We start from the raw sequence: 5,802 nt of genomic DNA, 5'->3' as shown, positions 1-5,802 counted from the left end.
AGCTTTACAATAGCTGGCACACTAAATCCTTCCGCCCAATTCTTTTGCAAGTGGGCCCTCCTAATCTTAGTGCTTTGCATTTCTATATACATTTTAAAACAAGCTTGCCAAGTTCCACCAGAAACAAATAAAAAAACCTGCTGGGATATTGGGATTGCCTGAACCTCTTGATCACTTTGGTATATTCTCAATTTAGTTAGGTCTTTTCAATGTCTCTTTATAAAGGTTTAAATTTCTAGTAAAGGATAATACATACAGGAAAGTATACAAATTATAAGTAGACAGTGGTATTCATTTTCACAAAGTAAACACCTAAGTAACCAGCACCCAGATCCAGAAACAACACTGCCAGAATCTCATTCCCCTCTAAAGTCCCCCTTTAGCTAATAACCTCACCCACAAAGGGCAACCGTTTTCATGACTTCAAATAACATATATTAATTTTGTCTGCTTTGGGCTTCATAGAAATAGAGTCAGTCCATACTACTTGGCTTTTTTCATTCAGCATTATGCTCATGAAAGTATCATGTTGTTCAGATAGTTATATTTTATTTATTCTCACTATTGTAGTATGCTGTATTCCATTGTATGAATTTACCACAACAGATTAATCCATTCTGTTGTTGATAGACATTTGAGTTATTTCTAATTGGGGATATGATAAATAGTAATAAACATTGTTGTACACGTCTTTTGGGAGCATGTGCATGAATTTCTACTAAGAATGTAATTGCTAGGTCATAAGTTTTGTCCTTAGTAAATACTGCCAAGCTGTCTTTCTGAATGGATTGTACTAATTTATACTTCTACTAGTGGCCCGGTACACAAAATTCATGCATGGGGTGGGAGTGTCCCTCAGCCCAGCCTGCACCCTCTCCAATCTGGGGCCTTATGGGGGATGTCCGACTGCTGGTTTAGGCCCGATCCTCAGGCCTAAACCAGCAGTTAGACATCCCTCTTGCAATCCTGGACCACTGGCTCCTAATCGCTCGCCTGCCTGCCTGCCTGCCTGATCACCCCTAACTGCCTCTGCCTGCCTGCCTGATCACCCTTAACCACTTTGCCTGCTGGACTGCTTGCCCCCAACTATCCCTCCTGCCAGCCTGCTCACCCCCAACTGCCCCCCCTGCCAGCCTGATCACCCTCAACTGCCCTCCCTTCCTGGCCTGATCACCCCTAACCGCCTGTGCCTTGGCCCCGCCACCATGGCTTTGTCTGGAAGGATGCCTGGAAGGTCTCCTGGTCTAATTAGCATATTACCCTTTTATTAGTATAGATGGCAGTGTATAGCAGTTCTAGTCAATCTACATGCTCATCAATACTTTATATTGTCTATTTTAGTGTAATCATTCTGAGATGGTATAGTGGTGCCATATTGTGGTTTTAATTTGCATAACCCTGAGATGCACCTTTTTTTTGGTTTGTTTGTGTTTTTGTTTATTTTTATTGTTGACAGTATTACAGATGTCTCCCAGTCCCCCTGCCCCCCCCTTAGTCCTCCTCTTCCCTGCCCCTGCCTCACTCCAGGCCTTCACCACACTATTGTCTGTGTCCATTGGTTATGCATATATGTATATAAGTTCTTCGGTTAATCTCTTCCCTTCTCCCCAGCCTCTCTGAGATCTGCCCGTCTGTTCCATGCATCCATTCCTCTGGACCCCAGTTTATTTGTTTGTCAGTTTATGTTCATTAGATTCCACATATAAGTGAGATCATGTGATATTTGTCTTTCTCTGACTGGCTTATTTCACTCAGGTCCATCCATGCTGTTGCAAAGGGTACCTTTCCATATGTTTATTGGCCCTTGAATATCCGTGTCTGTGAGGGACCGATCTGTTCAAGTCTTTTCTCATTTATAAAAGGTTGTTTGCCTTTTGCTTATTGAGTTTTGTCATCTGAATCTATTAAGTTCTTGAGTTTGGGGCTTTGAGCAGTATGTGGCAACATTTTGTACAGTGTGGAAATTCTAGTACACCCAAATCGACTTAGTTCCTGGAATTCTATATGAGACTTTAGATAATGAAGGATCCCGGAAGCCACTGGAGGTATGTTTCTGCTGATTCTAGCTTATGGCACCCATTTCCTGGTGAGCTTGACACGCTAACTGCTCATATTTCTGAGATTCTCTGCCGCCTACGATAATGGGGCCTTCTCAGAGAGGATTTGCATTCACCAGCACTTAGGTCATTCCAGGACTACTTTAAACCCACTCAGGACAGAAGACTTATTTTGGACCATCCAGCAGAGGTGAATTGGGGTGACACACTCCCAGGGACCACCAGCGTGTGATTGTAACTTCCCAGAGACAGGGTTGTTTGTTTGTCTTTTCTCTTCTTTTCTTTTCTTTTCTTTCCTCCCCCTCCACTGTTCAACATCAAGGGCTTTTCTTTTTCTTACAATCTCCTGGAGGTGGGGGTTAGCATGAGAGTAGGTCTACTTCTGGTTCATCCTCAACCCGAGGAGGTTCCCTTTGGGACCCTAACCTTATGGAGGAAGGTTTTCTTTTACACTTTCCATGTCTGCCAGAACCTAGACTTCAATGCTGAACTCATGGGCCTTGAGAGGGCATGAGGAATAAAATCCAAGTTTCCTTAGTTGGCAGATGTCCTCAGAGGCAAAAGCAACATCAGTGTTCTGTTTCCTCTTTAGATCCCAATTTCATTTAGATTTTGGCCCCATAAATCCTTACTATCTTATCTTTTTCATGCTTTTCAGACTTTTGCAATCTTTGCACATTTTTTAGTGTTTTCAACTGGGGGATTCATCTAAATAGTCTAGTCTGTTACATTACCCAAAATATGACTTCCTTTAAGTTTTCAGACTATCAAACAACCACGGGCAGAGGAAGGGAATCTCTTACATGAAGTAGCTAAAATTGTTTAGTAAATAATTAAAACGAGACTAGTTAACATAAATAAAAAGTATAGGAGTTAGCAAATACTGTATTGTAGAGGCAAATTCCATAGCAACAAGTACTTTTAATATTAAAAAAGAGGGACTACATTATTTACAATTTTAGAATAAGAACACAGATACTCAGCAAAATGAGATTAAAATGACAAAAGTAAATAAATGAAAGAATGAGAAAAATGGAAGTAAATTAAAAGCTGATTCTTGGGGGAGGGGAGATAGGAAAGACCAACTTAACTAATTAATTAGGAAAATAACACAAAACAAAATGAAAGATCAAAGAGATGTGACACTGATAAAAGCTTGCAGTTGTAGGAAGATAGTAGGTACCAAGCATTTTCCAAGTCTACTCTCAGAGCCCCAGGGGCGTAAGGCATGAAGTCAAATCAGGAGGGATCCAAACCTTTCTCCATCTGATTCATCTAGAGAAGGACCATTTATAGTGATACTTAGACTTGACATAAAATGCCACGAAGAGGGGATAAGCATTACAAATTGTGTCAGGGGTCCTAAAGACCACCCCCAGTTTCGAGGATTCTCTAGAAGGACTCACAAGACGAAGCATATATTTGTAGGCTGTGATCCATGACAATGAAAGATGCGAAGCCGTGGAAAAGGCGCATGGAATCAAGTCCGGAGAAAACCAGGCACAAGATTCTGAGTCCTCTGCAATGGAGTCCCACAGACGTGCTCATTCTTCTGCACAGAACTGTGACAGCACCTGTGACGTGGTGTCCTCTGGGGTTTTCACTGGGGGTTGGTTACCTAGGCAGCCTCTGCCTGGCACATCCCAAAATTTCAGACCAGTGGAAGGAAAGCAGATGTTCAGCATGAACCAGATTGTTTGCCCAAACAGTCCCAGCATGGTAAACGACCCCTACCACTCAGGGAATGGTGAGAACCCTCCCAAAATTCAAAACCCAAAATCCTGTCAACCATAGGCCAACAACCTTGCAAGCCACCAGGCCTTCCTAAGGATAGCAGACTTTTCTATACACAAAATTTTATAAGAAAAACATCATTCTTAATTGATTTTATTGTGTATCTAGAAAATATAAAGGAATCATTTGATAAACTATTAAAATGAGTAAGAGTTTACAAATATGGCTTAATGTAAAATATATAAAAAATCAGTAACATTTTTATATACTTATAGCAACCTAGACACAAAAAACCCCCCAAAACTAGGTCCTGTTTGCAATAGCAGCTAAAACATACAAAATGCTTGAGAATAATCTTAACAAAATAAGTAGTGGTGGAATGACAAAAAAAATACAAGTTATATTAATAATGTAAAATAAGACTTGGAAAAGTAACCAGATATTTATTCCTGATTAGGAAGACTGAATATGAAAATAACATTTCTAAATTAATTTATAGATTCAATGTAACTTAAAATTAAAATCTCTATTCCCTTAAGTTCCTTCTTTAAAAGAAAAATAATTTTTTTTGCTTACATTGACAAAGTGACCCTAAAGTTCATTTGGAGACTAAAAAGGGAAAGAAAATTATTTTTAATAAAAAATTAGTTGTGGGAGGATTAGTCCTATTCTCTTTTAATCATCTTATGAAGATATGATTAAAACAATGTGTATTTGTACAAAGAAAAAGCTAGATCAATAAAATAAATGTCTTACTATATGAATGACTAGAATACATCACAAATCAACGAGGAAGAAAAAGACTAGTCAATATATGATATAGGAATAAGTGTTTAACAATGAGAAATGCATTACCTCAGGCCCTAATTTGTTTTCAGAGGAAGCCAAGTATGTCTTATTTTTCTTTTTATTACTTCCAGTGGTCATTATGTGACACCTAATTAAAGCCAAGATATATTTGTCTTTGAAAAGGATTTATAGGATTATATGCTACTTCTATATGTCCAAAAGTAGCTAAAATAAAAGGGCAAAAAGGAGCTAAACAAAAGGGTAGAAAGGCCTGGGGGAAATATTGCAAAGAGCTAATATCTTTGTTATAAAAATAAAGATACATATTTATACGAGGCAGAGGTTATAGTAGAAACTAACAGCCCTGTGGCCTTGGGGAAGTTATTTAGCTTCTCTGAGACTCAATTTTCTTCCTCTTTGTCAGGATCGTGGCAAGGATTTAAGGTATAAGCAAACATACTGGTAGGGATAGAGAGTTAGAAACATCGATGAGAGAGAAACATCGATCACCTGCCTCCTGCACACTCCCTACTGGTATGTGCTCGCAACCAAGGTACATGCCCTTGACCGGAATCGAACCTGGGACCCTTGAGTCGGCAGGCTGACGCTCTATCCACTGAGCCAAACCGGTTAGGGCTCGTTGATGGTTCTATCGCTCCTTCTTCCTTCCTCTATGAAATCAATAAAAATATATTTTTTTAAAAGGAAAAACAAACATTAAAAAAATAAAGCATATGCAAAATTCTTAGCACAATATTTGACATATGTATCATGGTTGCTCAACAAATGTTGGTTAGTACTAACTACTCAGTGTTAGTACCACTACTAATGGAGGTAGTCGTCATAGTAAGAGCTCACTACGTAAGAAAACATTAAATTCCCCCCAAAATAAATGCACAAAGAATGTAAACAGAGAGTTCTCAAAAGAGGAGATATATTATAAACTTGGGAAAATGTTCAACCTGACCAAAAGTCAAAGAAATAAAAATGAAAACAAGATAGCATTTTTTGGCCTACTAAGTTATCAAAAATTTAAAATCAGTAGTGGTACCCAGTGTTGGGACAGTGTGTAGAAACTGGTATTTTCATACATTCCTGAGAATATATAAGTTGATACATAAAGGGTGTCCCAAAATTCACGCAAGAAGTACTTTTGATAGAAAACACAGGCTTATAATTAAAAATTGTAATTTTTTTATTGATTCATAAAGTATACAGTATA

This window comes from Myotis brandtii, unplaced genomic scaffold (assembly GCF_000412655.1).
Source record: "Myotis brandtii unplaced genomic scaffold, ASM41265v1 scaffold253, whole genome shotgun sequence".
NCBI lineage: Eukaryota > Metazoa > Chordata > Mammalia > Chiroptera > Vespertilionidae > Myotis > Myotis brandtii.
This window is presented reverse-complemented; position numbering follows the sequence as displayed.